The sequence below is a fragment of the Pomacea canaliculata genome, linkage group LG11 (genome assembly GCF_003073045.1).
Source record: "Pomacea canaliculata isolate SZHN2017 linkage group LG11, ASM307304v1, whole genome shotgun sequence".
Taxonomy (NCBI): Eukaryota; Metazoa; Mollusca; class Gastropoda; order Architaenioglossa; family Ampullariidae; genus Pomacea; species Pomacea canaliculata.
The window spans coordinates 20,399,463-20,419,462 of NC_037600.1; the positions used below are offsets into that span (position 1 = coordinate 20,399,463).

At 44.8% G+C, this 20,000-nt stretch overlaps 1 protein-coding gene across 3 annotated transcripts in view; it reads right to left on the bottom strand.

Annotated features, from left to right (window-relative positions):
* The window catches only part of LOC112575069 (breast cancer anti-estrogen resistance protein 3-like), a 54,716-nt gene that overhangs the window by 14,854 nt on the left and 19,862 nt on the right, over positions 1-20,000 (bottom strand). The window contains exon 1 of one of the 3 annotated variants that reach the window (XM_025256618.1): positions 19,361-19,499. The exons of the other annotated variants lie outside the window; for them this stretch is intronic. The gene's annotated coding sequence lies outside the window, so the exon portion shown is untranslated. Of the gene's footprint in view, positions 1-19,360; positions 19,500-20,000 lie in introns of those variants that run through there. 3 annotated transcript variants of the gene reach the window in all.

Genomic DNA, 20,000 nt, shown 5'->3' on the forward strand with positions numbered 1-20,000 from the left:
GGCTGAAGCTGACAGCTTCGATTAACCACCTCAATTACTTTTTGTCGATGCAGTCTTTTTTATTTTAATCATGTTTTAGTTGATTGTTTGTTGTCTGGCATTAATTACTGCGTGTGGTTATAATTGTATGATGTGCATGCTTTACACAGTTATGTCGCGCCGACTGTTAAACTCGATTCGCCTTCCGTGGGAACCGCATGTAGTGTTCAACCGGAAGGGAACATTACCAGAATTACCAACATTACCAGGCGAGCTCCAACAACATAATAGGGGCCTTAATCCTTTGATGTCGTCTGCAATCGTTTCCCTGAAAGGCCACAGCTAATACTTCCCGACAAGACCAAACGGAAATAGACTTCCCGCGCATGCGTGTGGTCTGGACGAAAGGGGAAGGAGGGTGTAAAAAAAAATATTCATAAACAATTTTCAAAATCATAAATGTTTATATTTTACTGGAGTTAAATTAAAAGGACACACGGAGGAAAACGACAGTCCTACGCTGACATAAATAACTTTATTGGAGAGAATAGAATTTTTTTGGTCCAGCCACCAGAGGCTCTGAAGACTGACAGAGATGCTACATGGCATCTCACACCAAAGAGAGTTCAATATAAAGAAGTGTTCTTTCCTGCCTTATTCATCCTAAAGGCTGACCTGAAATCATTTCCTTTACCAAGACTTTCCGATCATGTCTGACCAGTCGTTTCCGATCACTGTTTTTAGTCGTTCAAGGTGGACAATTCAAACCAACGCTGTTAAATCGAAACTGAGTTTCATTCTCAGTCGGTGTCCAACGGTACAAAATAAAACTGTCAAACAGAATGATAAGAACGCCGCCCTCGTGATGATAATTCTGTCACTGGGTGGAATGACAGTAGGTGTGTGCATGGTGCTGTGTCAAACCACAAAAATGTCAGGTGCTGCCCTCAGCCTCAAGTGACTCGATTGTCTGTCCAGTACCAGACGTGAGTAATGCTCACGCCCCTTGCCTAGCAAGGGGAGATAAACATTAGCGGGATGTGCGGAGCCTGCCACCATCACGGAAATAAAAAGACTCGGTGTGAGAGAGAGAGGTAGTTGAAAGTACTATGAGTGTGAAGTCAGGAGAAGCAGTGTTCCAGCGACATGTCTGGTAAATGTCGAGTCTTTATGTGCTACCTGTAATTTGCGATGCATTCTGGGAAGAGCCTGACAAGCTATTGGTAGGTTACCGCCCTTCCCTCTCTCCTTTCACCCACTTTGCCTTACCTGTACACAAACACCAAAGATAGGTAATGTGTGTGTGTGAGAGAGAGCATTTGCAGCTACCTGTTCTAACAAATGTTTCAGGATGCACACATTAGACTTCCAAAGTGGAAACAGCCTGTACAACAAAGGTGGGTGTGTGAGGGGCGGAGATGGAAAACGAAATGAATGTAGTCGTGGTGGTTTTTGCAGGAAAGGCTGTGGTGTCTCCCTAGCACAAGCCTTCAAACTGTAGGAGAGTAATGAGAAGTAGGCAATGTCAACTTGCCTATCCTGATCACATGACACGTGGAGTCACGTGGATAAACTTGTCAACAAACTGCGCCGGGTGGCCTGTGGTGCTTGCCTGAACCACGACAACAACCTGGTAAAAGTCTTGTAGCACCTGCTTCCTTCACCTCCACACCCTGTACTGCCTTACTTCGTTTATCTACCAGACATACACCGCCTGCTTTATGCATCTCAAAGGCCTGTACCGCCTGCTTCATGCAAGTAAACAACACGCACCGACTGCATCGCAAAAATAAACGACCTGTAGCACGTGCTTCATGTATGTCTCCACCAACCAATCTAACAGTTTCAAAGGGAATTAAACAATAGTAGAATGCGTGGTCGCATTGGAACCATGTATGGTTTCCAAGTCACTCATCATCTCGAGGATTAAGTGTCCAGACAACAAAATAACAGACTAAACTGATTAATACTCACTGTTTGGAAGGCCCGATAGCTCAGTGGTGAAACGAGCACAAGTCGCAACAAGAAGTCGTAAGGTCCTGAGTTCAAATCTCTTCTCGTATCTCAATTACTTTGTGACACCTGTTCACTTGGGGGCGGGTGGAAGCAACAGTTATTTGCGATTATCAGTTTCCTTTCTCTTGATCTCCTTCCCTTCCTCCCTAGAACGAATATCTCCGCTAGGTGGAAACACTTTCTTCCTAACAAACCAGTCGAGCGCTGGACCGACAAAACTGTCGTCTAACAGTTTCCAAGTCTCGCGATGTGTCGTCTGTCGTGTTGACACGAGGTCAGGGACACAACAACTCACCTGGAGTCTACACCTGATGCACCCGGCTTTGGAGGGAACGTGTTCGTCGTGGAGGAGCTCAACAAAAATATACTTGACTATCCCACGGACTGGCGGTTCAGCTATTCTTTAAACTCTTCCTTTCTTTTGCTGGTTGTTATTTGGGAGCACTTGAGGATGGAAGGGAGAATAAAAGAGAAATGTTATTATCATCGCCGTCTTGCCAGAGTCAAAATAATTCTCATCTCCCTCTTCGTCCCTTATTTGTTTGGTTTCTGCTTAGCCTGTTTACAATTGGACGAGCTGTTTACGATGTAGTTGATGCGCGTGGTCCTTTTACTGTCAGGTGTTTGTCTGCAGTTCATCGTGGGAATAGACACATCCCGTGGTGCTCAGACATTTTCCCCTGTAGCTACTCCCCGGGTCCTACTTTCCGGACATTTTGACACTTGACAGTCAACGAATGTCTGAAATAGTTTCCATGTTTCTTTTTCTGATGCCAGTCTTCGCTGTCAGAAGACCACCCAGGCATTTCTCTCCTTGTTCTCGCAAAAACTCGGCACAACAAACTCTTGGGGGCAAACTTTGTGTGACTGAATATTTGACATACCACAAACTTGACAAGCATGACTTTCGTCTTTGCCTTATACTGTAGTTCCTTCGTGTGGATTATTTATTCCATATGTGTTTATCAACAGTAACTAGGTTAGAATATCGACAGTGCTTTCTCACAGTCCTTTAACGAAAAAAAAAATCTGACCATAGAATCCGTAGAATCTTTGGAATTAATGAACAGTTTTATGTAAAGATAAGAAAGAGTTTTATTACTTGTGAAATTAACGAAAAGTTTTGTGATATAGGAAATAAATATTGCAAAACAGCCATGAGATATATTTGTACTCTTCTGTGATCAGTTTGGCTACAGAAAAGCCTTTAGTTGCATGGTAGCATCACGGTCACGTGACACCGTGCAATGCAAGGGAGAGTTGCAAGCGCCACCATCCCTCGATGTTGTCCTCACAGGACAGTCGGCTGTGCATGTTCTGTTATGTCAACCTACGCGCACACACACCATTCCAAACGTCTGTCCACAGCAACACAGGACGAATGAAGACGGTGGGCGACTTGTACCTGTTGGCTGTTGGACGACTTGCCGGCTGCCGGGTAGCGTCAATGTGTAACTGAAACCTTTTCCGGGTAACAACAGTCAAGATGAGTCGCAAGAATGTATAAAGCTGCTCATTAATTTCATCTGTACATAAAACTGCTCGTTACTTCCATAGTACTTAAAAATGTCCGGTTGGCGGGTGGGCAGAGAGGAACTGCCAAAAAAAAAAAAAGATGCACACATCCGCTCTCCACCAACTTGAGTTATGACTGAAGATAACCCTTATGGGCACCTCGGGTAAGGCAATACCCGTGTTGTGCTGTAAATGTTCACAAGGCGCCACCTTCTGGCACAGCAGTCAATCACCGAGCCTCCTTTTCGTCCAAACGTTTTTAGCAAAGCATGTCGGAGGGAAAGAGGAGATAGCGCAGTGTTTGTACAACGCCTATCGCACGGCTCAGCAATCAGCGAAATTACCGACACTTCAGACCCAAAAACAACTTGTTGTCGCAGACCTCACAATTCAACCTTTTTTGATTAATTAACCGGCGCGTAAACACTGCCGAATTTGTCTGATAATTTTTCCGATAACAACTTTGGAACTGCGGCTCTTTGTGGTGGTGGGAGCTGCCAGCAACGCACCTTCACTAACTCAGAAGTTTCAAATCTACAGTTAAAAAAAAAAGAAGAAAAAAAAAGAAGATAAGACTAAAGAAGATTAAAAGAAACTCTGCAACGAAAGGTGTTTCGTGTGTGTGTGTGCGACAGGATGTTGAAAGGGAATCTTAGAATGAATGGTTCGCGTGAAACGAAGGTAAGGCTTAATGGCTGTCCAGTTTTTTTTAAATTCTCGGCACAAATCTGTGTATTTGTGGGAGTGCCATGTTTTACGGTTTCTCTTTAAAAAAAAAATGTGGAGTTGGCTGCAGCTGTTCCGGACACGCTAATAAATAACCGGCAGTTTCCCCACGCGCAATTACGTCGTGGGTGCGCGGCGGCCATATTTGTAAACATGCAAACGGCAGATGACGGAGTAAACAGTTTTTTCGCCTTGCTCGTCCAATTCTGTGCAGTGCTCGAGAAAATACCTGAATGATGAAGGCTGTCGCTCGGTGTATTCCAGTAAATCAGCATCGCAAATTAAAAAAAAATCCATCTATCATTTGGTGTAGTTAGCACATCATCATCATTAACCTAAATGATTTAAGGTCATGCTGACTAATTAGCACATTAGCATCAGAATCTAAGGCCACACGAACGATTTAGCATGCTATTTTCACAGCACTAAATATCTGTTGTCACGCAAAAGATTGAGTGGGTCACGAACCTAAGATGATCTTTGTTGCCCAACATGTTAGCATCATGGTATCGGTTGTCATGGTGAGTTTTTAGCACGATGGTAGCAGGATGTGCCGACATGCAGACTGTTTAATACAAAAAAAAAAAAATCGGAAACTGCTGTCACACACATCAACTGTCACGAATCTAAATGTGTTTGACAAACTTCACCACACATACACTAGAAAGTGAGCAGGGTATGAACAAGGAGGACATCGGTACCCACGGGTTAGCTCGACCTCCGCTCACAGCCTCCAGTCCATGCAAGTCCTATGTAGCTGTGAACCCTACCCTGAGTTAACATTTTATATAAAGTGATGTTTTATGTTACCGTTGGCAGACAAAATAATTCAATGAAAAGGATATTTTGCATTGTATAGTACTGTATTTTGTATACCACATATATAAATAAATATTGATCCAAGGAATGAAGTTTCTTTTCAAAACTGTCACAAATATGAGCACATGGAGATGAGATCTGGATTTAAAAAATGTATAATTCTCACTATTTTGGTGATGAGCAGGCATGTTACTACCGGTGCCTCAGCTGAACCAGACCGTACTACGGCGTCCTGCCTGAAATACAAGCCATGCCACCCAGCCAGCCACACGACCAGTCACCCAGCCGGCCGGCCAGACAGTGTACATGGTAGGTGAGGCAAGCTTCATGCAGAGATCAAAGCAGTTTATTCCTTCTTGATATTTCCGAGTAAGCAGAGGCGACAGGCGGAGCAGCTCCCAGAGCCGACGAGCAGATTACAATGGCAAGAGTGTGGGCTAACGGGAGCAGGGAGACAACTACGTAACCCTTCCAGTAAAAGCGTGAGGAGTTATGGATCGTGAATCATCGCTGTGGGATACACATCTAGACACGGCGAATACATTAACAGAAAAATCAAAGGTACACTGTGTAACAAAAGTCTTCTTTTCTGAGCTGCTAGCCCCGCAAAAAAACAAAACAAAACAAAAAATAAACAAAACAACAACCAAACAAAAAACTCCAAAACAAAACAAATAAATAAAGCTAAACTAAACAGACAAACAAAACTACACTGACCAGTGAAAATAGTCTTAAGATAAACGCTAAGCTCTTTATTTTCCAGAGAATATTTTTGTCTCGTGTAACAACATGTCGAGGGAATTCATTGTCAGATGATGAGCATGAATGCACAATAACTCGAAGGATAGTTCGAATGAAGGGGGATAAAAAAAGACAAATAACTCAATGGGAACGCGAAACGCAGAAGGAAAGCCATATAGTGAGAAGAGGAGATGAAATAAATAAGAACAGACGCATTCATAAAGATAGGGTGAGTCTCACACAAACACAAACACAAGGGAATACACAGGCACACAAACAGGGTTTCTCTCACACTTACACATACTGCGGGCGCGAACACACACACTCAACAGACACCCTCACACACTGAGAGAAAGAGACAAACAAACACACAAAAATAAGCAGTCAGACATGCACGCAGACACATATAAACCCCACCACACACACACACACACAGAGGCATGGAGGTAGACACAAAGCTTTGACTTCTGAATCAAAGCAAAGCCATAAAAAAAGTTGCACTACTGTATGGACAGGTAGAGTGCCGCACCTCGGCAGGTAACTTCCCTGGTACAACTGTTCCTCATTATACGTTTATGTCACATCGTAAACATTCCAATTAACATTATTTTCTTGTTTTTACAAAATTTTCTGGTAATTTATGAAAATTGCTTAAAAAACTAACTCTCACACACAGAGGGGAGAGAGGGACGGCGGAAATGTGCCTAGAGAGGAGGAGAGGCCAGTAAAGTTACACCTGCGTGCAAGGTGCTTCTCAGTGACTCAGGTCTTGCTTACCTGGTCTGTGTCTAACCCTACCATCAATCATCGATGCATTTTACCAAATATAAATTAGAGCATCCACCAAAGTCTAAAAGAAATCCCCAATCTCAAAGCATCAAAGACTGGAGAAGACGAACAGTGAACGATGGTGGCGCTGAACGAAGGTTTCTACAGAAGTGCGAGGTGGGCCTGGTGTGAGGAGCTCAACAAATCTCACAGGACCTCTGGCTTCCTGCTGGGCCCCTGCCTTCAAGACTGACAGTTCTCTTAGCGGCCATGTTCTGTGTCCAAAATGCATAAAACAGACGCAAAGGCGGGAGAGCTGAACATACGGGTTCTGCGAGGAATAACCCTCCGCCTGAAGGGTGGCGCCACAGGCTTCATCCGTCACAGGGGCCAATACTGCGATATTAACTCTGTGCAGCCGTTGGCTCAGACTGCTTCGAATTAACGCCACCGACGCCGTTTGCACCTCGACTCGGGTTCACCCCGTTGCTTCCCATCGCAGCCTCCATCTTCTAACGCCTCGGCTACTGGCAGTTATGCCCCTTTGAGAGATATACGGGGGAAGGATCCAGAATTTACGTGGCTGGCCTGCGGACCTTTGGACTCCCTTTGTTGACATTGGCCAGATGTTTGCTTGTCCGGAACTTTTGTGGGAATTTCCTTCGCGTAAGCGCGTTGCACAATAAAGAATAACAGCGAAATCAGAAGCAGGTGAGGTTGTTTACAAGTTGTCGGGAAGGATCCTAAGGTAGGAAAGTCGACAAACTGCAAAAGTCTGGAAGGTAACCGACTCCTTATTAGATACTCCAAGCTGTGGTTTATATGGAGACTAACCACATCTCGTGTCCCCCATGCACCCAAAGTGATCTTCATGCGTGACGGTCTACAGGTCAGAGGTTATCCACCAGCCTGCACGCCGGTTACAGCCTCGTCAGGAATTTCCGTCCAGCGGCTGCATGACAGAGGAGGTGGGATGGATATGAACCCCAGAGGGAAGAACATGAAAACGAACCATCCCAGACCTCAGAAGAGTTCTGAGGTTAAAATATCAACATTGCGATAGTTACAAAAATCCTTTGCTAGTTTTTTTTTTATTTAGAATACCGCAGGTAGAGTGATCCAAGTCTTTTCGTCTTTCACAAACTCAGTTAATAACTGTCATGTTTAAAGGCTTAAACTCTCACGGAGGCTAGAGCATCAGAGACTACAGGGTAAGCCCATCAGCAAGCAAGGAGGATTTCTACAGAACTGAGAGCTGAGTCCGCCTACAACTCTCAAAGACCTTTCGCTTCCTGCTGGGCAAAGGAGTTAGTTTTCTGAGATTTGGAGAATTAGGTTTTTTTTTCAGTTTTTTTTCCCAAGTTGCAATCGCTGTATTTCAAAGATGTATGAGTCTTGGTGGTTTTCTATTTCTTTAAAAAAATCTTTCCTTCTGCTTTCTCACTTTGTAACGGTCCTCTGTTTTCTTAGCCCACAAAGCTGCTTATAACTACGAACATCTGAGTTTGTATTTTATTGACTTCCGTTTCAGTGGAAGTAAATCATCAGTCTATTTCAACTTATGTGGATAGAAGCACAGGAATACGAAATGTAAAAAGTTGGTTGTAGGAATGAATAGGTTTTTCCCTCTCTAGGCTCCAAGCCATTAATAATCTCAGAGCACAGTGCTTCCTCCTCTCCCTCCTACCCGGTTTATATTCAGACTTGTTTTCCTTTTTTTTCGTTTTTGTGTGAAGTCTTTTATACAGCCGAACGGTCCAGACTTAGGATATCACAAACACCTTCACGGAAGAACTCATTGGAAAGCTCCACGGACTTTAGAACTAGTCCAGGCAATAATTGTGTTGGTTTTTCATCGTCAACGACGAAAGACAGGGCAGCAAGCAAGCAGACACACACACACACTGGCAAAGAAAAGTTCAGTTAATCAGGTGTAGGCGGGGTGGGAGGAAGGACAAAAACTCTCCTCTAGCACCTGTGCCCATTCAGAGGGAAAGAAACAGATCCTTTCTAGTCTTCTGGAATTCCCAGCAGCAAGAGGCGAGTTTTTTGAAGTAGAAGGAATTTGCACAGGAGTCGTGGAAGAGACAAAGTATGTAATCCCGTGACCACAAGCTGTACAGTTACTTATAAGTGCTGTATACATGTTTATATAAATAAATATAACTTAGAGTCGTGATGGTGTGTCTTGATTTCAAAGAAATAGTCACACACACACACATACACCTTGTTTGTTGGTATAAGGGTTCTTCAACCTTTATTCCTTCAGCCAAACACACAGATCGACACCTTCCTGTATTTTTATTTCTTTGTTGTTTTTCTTGCCCATTTTTCCTGATGAATAAATATCTACAGCTTTGTTCCAGTAAGGTTTGCACTCAAGCTTAATGCTCGCCACTAAAGAAATATTTTCAAACTTTCTTTTCTTCGTCTTCTTTCTAATCCTTTCTCTTTTATCATTTGCTATACCCAGCAGCCGCCTTAAGAGCGTTTCTTCGCTCATTTCAAGGGCCACCACTTCAGTCAAGAAGCAGGCATCATCTCGCATTTATTCCCCTTGTCGTCATTCTCGTCGTCTAGCCTCTTATCTTGGCCGCCCCGCCAACAACTGTTTGCTAACTTCAGCCTCTCAGCGTCCTGTCATTACTTTGCCTGTTCTTGCATTCATCCTTCGCTGACTTGACCCCGGGTTTGACCTCATCCTTTCTTGACCTTACCCAGTAATAATCTCATCCTGCCTCAACCTTGTCTCTCCTGACTTTATCCTGTCTTCAATTTCCGCTGTGCATTTCCCTTCTGCATTCAGTTGTTTTCTGTCAGTTAATACTTTTTCATCCTTGTGTCGCAAACATTATTCTTATCTATCGTGTTTGTCTACCTGCCTGTTTGTCCTTTTTTCTGTTTAAAAGTGATGCGGACGCACGCACCGAGTTACAGGGCCAACAGCAGCAACCTCGTCACATCCGGAAGTGGCAACACTGTCCTGCCGCTCCCACAACTGCGATGCGGATAGTGGGAGTGAGTTATCTCGCCTGGCTAGCCGATAAGGTCCCTTGGCACCCAAGCCAGAACAGGGTTAGCATTATTATTATTTTTTTTTAGCGGTAGCTGAGAGCGACTCACACACGGAGATGACGCCAGGCCATGCAAGGGTCTTCACTGATATCACGAATATTAATCCTCTCTGCTGCTGATGCCCTCCATCCTTAATGATACCCGGAATGAAGGAGCCTTCAGCCCCCGCGCTCAGCCTGAATTCAAAACAAATGTATTTGAGGTCTGGGGTGCAGCTCTCTGTGGCCCTTTCCCACGAGAAATAAAGGCAATTTTGGTTCAGAAAAAGTTTTTGGGGGCAGAATGTTACGAATAAGCGCCAGGAGCACCGGATTTTAAGGACGGGTGATTGCACAAGGGTCTTCAGAAACATCAGCTAATGATTCTATCAAGAAACTGAGGGCGAACTTCCTCCATTTTACAAATTAGTTACTGGTACACGGGACAAGTGCCGGCAGAATGTATCATTAGTGTTAATGTTATAAACATTTATGGGGGTGATTCCGGATAATTCTTCAATCGGGGGACAGAAATACGGAGGGTGTGACGCCTCATCACATGCTGGCCGCAGGGGCAATGAAGTCTACATGTGGAAGGTGCAGCTCCTAGCCACTCCCTGCCTCGCCTTTACCTTCCCTAATAAATCAGATCCCTATTTTTGTTTTTAGGACAAGTGCGGGGTGGGAGTGGAAGCGGACGGTAGGTTTCTTGTCAGACACCAAAGAAGGTCTCGAACCAGAGACCCACAACATTATCGAGCTAACGGCCAGGGGTGTGTTAATTCCAGATAAGGTGAAAAAATAAAAATAAATTGCAATATAGGATTTGACAGGCTGTGGAGAAACTAAGATGTGTTAGGAATCTGGGCGCCGCAAGACGACAAGGATCACCTCCTCCAAGTTAATGATGTCTCTCCCTGCTCCATGGTTCATCACGCGGAACTGCAGCATCTGCATGCACGACCAACTGAGTTTTCCCCTCGTGCAGCGATGGTGCACGACAAACGAGCTTTGCACTGATGTTTCTAGAGGCTCCCACGATATGTTGCTACTTTTTGTGCGCGTGATAAACACATTTCTTTATGTACTTGAAAAAAATGGGTTGATATTTGGGAGCAAGACAGCGGGTTTCATGTCTACCATCAACAAAATGGGTTTCCTAATAAGCTTGCATGACACACGGGGTTACTATTTACATGTGCGATTAACGGATTTCCTGTCTGCGCGCGTGACAAACGATTTCCTTTTATTGCATAACCGCACGAAGTCGCGAGCCGGAAAATGTGATTCTCGAAAAACCTTGCAGGAAGACATGGGAATGTTCTCAACCTTCATATATTTTCCATCTTTACCCACAATTCACTTTTATGAGCATCCTAAATTAACAAAAAAAGTTTGGTCATTACTAATAATATTTTCTATTTCACAAAGCACTGACTCGGGACCTCAGGGTGAAGCAAGGTGAAGTAAAAGTGAAAGACTCCGCCTTCCTGAGAAAAGCATATACACACAAAAAATACAAAAAAATGGAGGCTTATGATTTCTCTCTGTAGGGAGCTGACTTATTCATCATCCTGCTCCATGCCTCCATGACAGAACAAAGGAGAAAGTCGCAGCTGGAGTCTGTGGCGCTTCATTGTTCATTAAGGTAAACGCTGGCAGAACGGTTGTTGTTGACACCGTATGTCTGTCAGAAGTCTATAAGAACGGTTTTTGACATCACATGTCTGTCAAATGTCTATAAAAAAGGGTTAAAAAGCAACAGAATGTCAAAAGCGGGTCAGAAAAAAGTGTTGTTTCATTGCAATCCGCCAACAGGACATCGTAAATATGTTACCCTTTCATTCGAATTGTGTTTCCACACCCGTCGTCATGTAAACTACCCTCACCCTCCTACACATGTACCTATCGTCACCGTCTGCTTCCAGTCATTTGCCAAAAAATCTGTTCCACTATGACCTTTAGACCGATCATCACAAGTCACCAGGTATAGGCAAAAGGGTAATTTTTCCTACCTTTCCTTCCCTCCATCTTCATATCTTACGAGAGAGGGGATCAACTGACCTTTGATTCTCCAGATTTTTGTGATGTTTTGAAACCTTCTCTTACAAGAAAAGTACACGATCAACCTTTCGAACTAAATTGAAGCCCCAAGGGGTTATTTAAAAAAAATGAGGTTGGAAGCCCAGACCATCAAAGTAGAAGACCTTCTTCAAGGGCTCACTTTGGCAACTAGCAAAGTAGAGAATTATCACTTCCAAGGGTTTGTGAAGGCAACACCTATGATGGTGAAATGGTTATTTCGTTGAAATGCTTGCGCTGGCAGCCGACACGAGTAGGGTAACCGTTGGCCGAGAATAATTTCCCCGCCATGCTCGTTGCCGTCAGCAAACTTATCATCCGCATCGGCGCCAGGGTAGCGAACGGGTACATGTCAGCGCAGGCGCCAGCTACCCGCCAGCTAATCTACTGAAAGGAGCGGGTGTCTGACATACTGACTTCTTGCCTCATATATTCCTGCAAAAAATTAATACTACCAATAAATATAAAACCACGGCCGGCAACTAATGAAATCTGCTCACCCGTGTGTGTCTACCTCAGCATCTCTCCTTCCCACTCACTCATCTGTCTAGGACAATAATTTCAATACAGTTCTGCAGTAGAACCATCAACTTTGTCTGTCCCTCAGGCTCTCTGCATGAGTTGATAGGTGCCTTTCGTTAAAGAAGATCAGTGCGAGATTGAGACTGAATTGAAATCATCGAGTTGAGAAATAATAAACAATGTGTTCAAACAACTCCTATACTGTCAAGAATATACATTTTGCTAAGTTCAGAGGTTTGTTGAGAATTTCATTTACTTGCGATATTTTTATTGCCAGTAATGTAATTTTTGTTATGAGTTATGACCAGCGATAAGAAGAAAGACGAGATAGTCAAAAACGAAAGGGGAAAAATAAAAAACAGGAAACCGCAACATATTAGAAAGCACAGGATGTAGGAGGACAGATAAGGAGGACAAACCACAGACTGCAAGTGGGTAGGAAAGCACAGTACATGTATATCATAAACTTTCAGTAAAAACTTGCTGATTCAATGTTAAGAGAGAGAGATAAGGTAAAGAGAGAGATGGAAAGACAAAAAATGAGAGTGAATGAAGACGGAGAGAAAGATTGAGAAAAGTATATATGTAAAAAGAGAGAGGGAGGAAAGAAAACAAACAAGAGAAACAGAAAAGTTCGCGCAATGAAAGCCAAATATACAGAACCCAAGGGTCAGTTAACGGTCGGCGGACTGGAGGAATGAAAGACAGCGGGTTCCTCACCTCGTGTAGCCCCACTAGCGCCACTGCACCACTCTACTGACAGTCGGAAGGCGGAGGCGCAGCAGCCCACGACACGATGCACACCGGAGACTGCACGGCACGGATGCGGTCGCAGCCGTTGTAACGGCGGCAGAAGTAGGACCAGGTGCGCAACGTGCAGCAGTCGCACCAGGGGGCGCTGACGGCGCCCGGGGTCACGCGGCCCGTGACCCGTGTAATGAGAACATGGGCAGAGCTGCTTCTTGCGATGAAGACAGACATGCACGCCAGCACACACACGTACATGCGCGTGAGAGCATGAAGATTGCCTCAAACATTACTTACACGCCAATCCTTGATTGTCTGCGGTCGAGGAAGATGGCGCTTGTGACAGGTAACTCTCTTTTCTCACTGTGTGGGTTGTGAGGTTCATCGCACATCTCAGAAGGAGGCTGCGAGTTTGTTTTTTTGTGGAAATACATGTAACTGTTTTTTTTTTCTTTTAGTAAACAAGTAAGCTAACCATTTTTCAGTATCACTCTTTAACAAATAATAACTAACGGTTATTAAGACATATTTTTTGACTCTCTTAAGTCATCTTCATTAAGATGTGTACGCTGCAGCGATTGGCAGATTTGCGATGGGTTTTGAAAACGAAAAAAAAAATACAGCTGGCATGAAAGAGAAAAGACAGGAGCCACTGAAGAGCAGCTCTTGGGAAAAAAAGAGTAAAGTGTTCTGGGTCTCCAGATACGTTTCTTTGCCCAGCTGCCGAAAGGAGGAGACGAATCGGTATGTGGGAGGTGCCCAGGCTAATGACCTTCGACCTCCACCCAGGTCTAGAGTGCACCTGGGTTCTGACAGACAAGCCGCTGCACGGAGGCCTCTTAAAAGGAAGGAAGAAACAAGCGAAGAAGGAAAAAAAAAAACGAGGAAAAACTAAAAAAAAAAATAAATAAAAAAATAAGAGACTAAGTATTATTAAGTTCAAAGGACTGTAAATATTGCAATGCAAGGATCATTTTGTTACATACACACTTTGCTTCTGCTTGTTACTAGAATTGCAGCAGCCTATGGTAAAATGGCCAAGATCCCTCGTCCCGACATCGCCCACGAAGCAGTGAGTGGTTCACAGTGTCTAGGAAGTATAATAAGAAAGGCGCAATCTCTTTGTCCTGAAAAATGACTGAGTCCATTTCTACTAAACATTGGCTGGGTGGATAGATACAGACCCTTACAGGTCTCGAACCACCGACCTTCTAAGCCAGGAGTGGAATATTCCGACATTATTTTTGACAAAGTATTTTTAACGGTCAAAATTCTTTTGTCGATAGATACCAAACAACAAATTGTGGCCACACGAAAATAAGGCTTTTCACTGAGGATTTACTCCAACAAACTAAACGTTTCTCTCCCTGTGAAAGTAACCTTCGTCTACGGCGGCCCCCAGGCGTGCTGACAGGTGTGTGAACACAAACCATCCGTTAAACTAACCGAGTAACAAGCAAGACGAGCGTACAAAGAACGAGTTCAGATTCCCCGGAAGCTGGAGTTTATGAAGGGTTACACACCATACCCGTTAACCTGTGAATTATGTGAAGGAGAAAATATTTGGTGAAAGGCACGCGCAAACAGACTTTGCTTTGAAAAATATCTTACCCTCCTTTTTCTTTGTGGTTGAAGATGGAGAAATGGATAGCAAGCTCCGCGGTTCTGTTAAAGATCACAGACTGAGAGGCTTAAAAAAAAAAAAAATCCCATACCCTCCCCAACCCTTCGTGCAAAAAAATAAAAAGAAAGAATGGATTAATAGATAGATGGAACGAAAGATAAAACAACAAAGATTGTCAAAGACAGACAGACGGACTGACAGTTAGGTCTTTATGCAAATTTGACAAACTAAACAGACGTGAGTTGTGACAACTTAAAGCTCACTCTAGTCAGCCCTCACCAAACGACTCTTCTTCTCACCTGGCAGCTCGCAAAAAAAAATGCAAAAAAAAAATCCCAGAAGAAGGAACAGACCGCAATAACCAACAAAAAAAGAGAGAACGTCTTCAGTAAGAAAACAGCACCGCGGACTTTTTTCTGTTTCTTAGCCCCAACCGGAAATGAACTTTTTTCTTCTTTTCTTTTCTGAAACTTTCACAAAAAGCTTCTCTAGGTCGGGTAGACAATTCAAGTCTCGTCGGACGGCCTGTCAGTGGGACGTTTTCGCTCCTTGCCGAGGTTCGTCATCACCACCACCCGTCAGGTCTCGCGCTCACGTGCTCTCACTCAAACGTCAGCACTGACGCTCCGTGCAGCCTGTCTCTCTCTCTACCTGTGACTGACGGCAGGTTCCAAAGACAGGACACCTTTTAATATTGTTTCTGTATGTCAGTTCTTATCACACCCTTTCCTTCCTTCCTTCCCCGCCCCCACAACTCAGTGCAGGCATCTTTGTGACGGTTTTAAAAGGGTAGCTCGCACGCGCATGCGCGGAGGCTCTGCTGCTCGACACCTGGCCATTTGTCTCGCGGAGTATTTTAAAACCTTCTGTTTTTGAGAAGTTTTAGTGGCAGGTGAGTCGATTAAATCTATCCCTTTCTATTTGCCACAGCCAGTTCCTCGCGAAATTGCTTCCGTCAGAAAAAATTAGAGAAGCTTTTGTGTAGCTTTTGATAATGAAGGAAGGATTGGTGCACTTTGTGCCATTTTCCTCGCCGGCTATTTTTAAACTTATTTGTATTTGAGAAGCTTTAGAGGAAAGGTAAGTCGATTAAATTTGCCGCAGGGACATTCTCACAAAATTGCTTCTTTAAAAAAATTCAAACAACTTTTTGCTGTGCGTTAGTGTAATTTTGATAAATAAGGGGACATTAGTGTATTTTGTGTTTTCAGAAAGTTTGGTGTTAGTGAACATTTGAGATTTGTGAAATTAGTGTAATGAAATTATGTGTAATAAATGTAATGAAAGAGATTCTTTGTGCTAGTGAAGGCAGGCTTCCTCCATCTGCACCCACCGACTTCACTTGAAGTACACCCTGTCATGTTGATCATTCTTTCTTCCTCTCAGGTCTGTCCCTCTGCCTGCCTCCCAATCTTTAAAGGTCTACTAGGGTGAATTATTTTGTTAATGACCGGGTAAGCCTCAGTGCAAGATATTTTTTACAGCCTGGAGGAGTACTTCCCTCCTTCCTTTTTCAAACTACAGACTTGCAGACATGACCATTAAGAAGAAGGTATTTGCAAATAGGGAAATAATCGGTACATCTCCAACATTCTTTGTTGTCCTCTTTACGATGATTTGTTTGCTAGTTTACAGGGAAATTATTGCTTGGAGGCAACACGTGATGAGCAACACTTAGGGGTACTACCATCTTTTTAACCTAATGGTACTCGGGTATTGCCATCTGTTAACCTAATGGTACTCGGGTACTGCCATCTGTTAACCCCGCGGTACTACCATGCACGTGGCACTTAAAGTTGAAGACTTGACCACACTTCTGCTGCTGTTCCTTGCGGTACCATGGCAACAAACCCTCACCAGGTCCCATTAATTGACAGACCTTCCGGTTTCGAGGTTGCACGGGGCTACACTACTGTAGGTCAGGAACTTTTTTCTGCGTCGGAACACTGGCAGAGAACAGGTCGGCGCTGAGAACTTCTCTGTCGGTTGCTGTGCTGGTGCTGGTGGTGGTGTTCAACGATGCTTGTTGTTGGCGGAAGGGAGGTCTGGAAGTTGTCGGTGGGTGCATAATGTGATGGGCAGCTACAGATAAGGACACGAGCGCCGAATGCTATTACACGTTCTTCTGTGCGTCTCAACTGCTGATACCTTCGATAAGAACTAAAGACTCCCTAAGCCGGAAGTGACAAGTTAAAAGACCCGACTGTTCAAACAAACGAAAGAAAAAGAATCGTCTTTAGTCCGGAAATAGTACGACACTAATTATAGAATGAAGGCCGGGCTTATCTCCGTCCTCTTCTCATCTAGCGTTTACATCAGACAAATCCTTTCTCAGAATTCTCTCTCTCTGTGGTTTGCTTTTTTTTTCTCTCCTAGCTATCTTCCAACCTCCTTCGTCCTTCTTTCTCTCTCTTGGTGTTCTATCCCATCAGGCCATTAATGAGATGTCCATAGCCCCAATAGTTCATAGCTCGTACGGAAGGCACACCAGAGGATGTCGATCGTTGATTTTTTTATTTATCCCGAAGAGGATAAATAAAGCGAATGAGAAGGAGAAGAAGAAGAAGAAGAAGAAGAAATGTCTCAGGATTGGAACACACGCACACCCGCACGTACGAACCTGCATCGTGCAAGTAAGAAAGGTAACACCTCCTTGGATTAACTCCCCTACATCATCTGTGTCTCTGTCTCGTCCCACATCCAGCTTGAACATCCGATCTTGCATCAAACCAGGGACGCAGAGGTGGGTAGGAGCAAAGCAGGGGCAGGTAAACCCACTTGCCTCATCAATCACATCGCCGTTCACGGCAGTCCTCTAACTCGTCAGAGTTTACAAGCGCGATAATTGATAACTTAACGACCGAACGATAACTTCAGGCCCTCGGAACCACGGGATACCACCACCACCACCACCGCCAACGACCGTTTTCTCTCTCAAGTGTCTCGTGGAAAAGGCAGAAGCCGACGATAGAATGATGCTCCCGAAGAAGACTTTCCCAAGATCCCGAGGGGGAGAAGGGGTGGTTGGGGACGACACCCGAGAGCGCTACTACCCGGAATGAATCACAGCCTGGGGATAGTTTGAAATCGGACAGCCTGTGAAGCCACCCAACCTCTGAAAGATCTGTCCCCCCCAGAAGCCGAAAAGTGAGGAGGAGGGTCGGCTCCTGCGGTTCCTTCTTGTTTTGATGTTAGACCTACCCCCTTATACCCCCGGCTTTCCTCCCTCTCCTTCCTGTTGGAGACTACAAGGAACTCTCGGCGACTACAAGCCCACTCTTCACTCTCCCATCATCCTCTGCGGCAGCAAGCTGTTCAGGAAAGGAGGAGGGTGAGGAATGGGAAGATGGAAGACAGGGGGAGTAGTCCCCGCAAACTCCAACAAGCATGCGAGTTTTCTGGTTCAATGGCGTGTCAGTTTGTGGATGCAATTAAGGTTCTGCTACAACGAGCGCCACCTGCAGGACTGGCTCTTTCTTCGAGAGGTCTGGGTAAGAGGGAAGTAACTCACAAATGTGAAATTATCCCTTTTTCCCGCCACTCCTTTTAAAGGGAACAGAACTGAAATCATAGAGTAAGGAATAAAAAAATTTTTTAAGTCGGAATAAATGAATCATAGTACAGCATAACACAGGGTTCCTGCAAGAGACAAAGGTCAACCTGCCATCGTCCGGCAACAAAGAATGGTTTGACCCTGGAGGATGAGGTAGGATACTTGTCGGGTCACGTGGAAGTAATTAGGGAAGCCTGATCATTGAGGTAGCCGGCACTTGGTGAACTCCTAGACCCCTCCACGGACCAAACCATTCTCTCCAGCAGTTCACCTTTACACGAAACCAGCGAGAACATAGAAAATGGAGACAAAGAAGGAAAAATATCAATGAAAAAGTTATCCTCCGGTAAAGTCTATGTTTCCATCTTAACCAAATAATCACACACTCAGGAAAGGTCACGTGACTATGACAATTTTAATGCGCAGTGTCGTACAATGTAACCCTTCCCGTCATGCTGTTCAAAGTCAACGAGAGACCTGAGTGAACATCCCACTTCACTGGGTTTGGCTGCTCAACCAAACAGCAATCAACTTCACCCAAACTTTAATTCCCTCAAGAGCAGAGCAAACAGACATTCCCACCAACCGCCTTGCTCCGGCGTGTCTCGTACCTACGTCGCCAGGTGGACGTTAGTTACATCATCACGTGAGGTTTGGTCGCAACGCACAGTTTCATTAGATCGTTACGTCGGTACGTGTAGTCAACGTCGTTGCTGTCGGTGCTCCTTTATGACAGTTTCAAAAACCAGTTAATCTGTCTGGGGTCACGTTAGACCGTCTGGGATAATGTCACACAGTCTGGGGTCACATTAGACCGTCAGGGGTCATGTCAAACAGTCTAGTGTCACGTTAGGCCGTCTGGGGTCATGATACACAGTGTGGGGGTAATGGTACACAGTCTGGGGTCAAGTTAGACGAGTGTTGTGCCTCTCATTCTCTGCCTCGCTACCTTGTCCCACGATGCACTGCTGACAATGACCCCATGATCCAGTTCCCCGACCAACAGGAAAAAAAATACAACAAAACCTTCCTCGTATAAATCTTGATATGAGAGCAAAGGTCGTTGGCCACGACCTGTAGAGTTTAGTAGAGAATACAGACTCTAGGTCAGGGTATAATTTGTAGGCAAACAAAGACTCTACACATTCTATTCTACATCCCCCCTTTATCCTCCAACACACAAACACCACTCTATGTACTTTAACCGCGGCTCACCTGATAGGAAGGAGGAAAAAGTCCAGTCACCTGTCACTCACACCAACCTCAGTGTCTCCCGTTGTCAGGTGGAGCTCGGTGCGGCTGTTGTCAGGTAGCGTGGCTGGGTTCGAATCTTCTGTCCACACACACACACTGCCAAGGATTCATCCGATTACCTAACCACACACCCCGCGGTTAACTCCTCACCAGATCAACAACTTTGACAAGGTTTACTTCTCTTTCTTCTCTACTCGTGTCACTTGGCACTGCTAATCACAAACAAACTTTCGGAGTTTTTTTTCAGGAGGAAGAATGAAAGAACTTCAAGAAGCCGCTCCAAGAATCCCGAAATGTCAGGGAACTGATTTATTATACTATATATTTTTGTCATGCAGGCACGGACAGACAGTCAACACCGAGCACCAAACGAGAAGTTGTCCGGGTGACCAGCGCACGCAGGCATAGCGCACGCGCAACGGCGGGACACAACACGCGCGTCTGGTCTCGGAAAGTCTCGCCTCCCGCGCCGTGCGAATAACGGGACCAGCATCTTCTGTGCAGTCTCGTGCTGCGCGCGCAGCCTGCTCCCCCACAGCCCTCCCCCCGACAGTTTTTGCACGTCGCCGCGCGCGAATGCTCACACACGCACGAGCTCGGA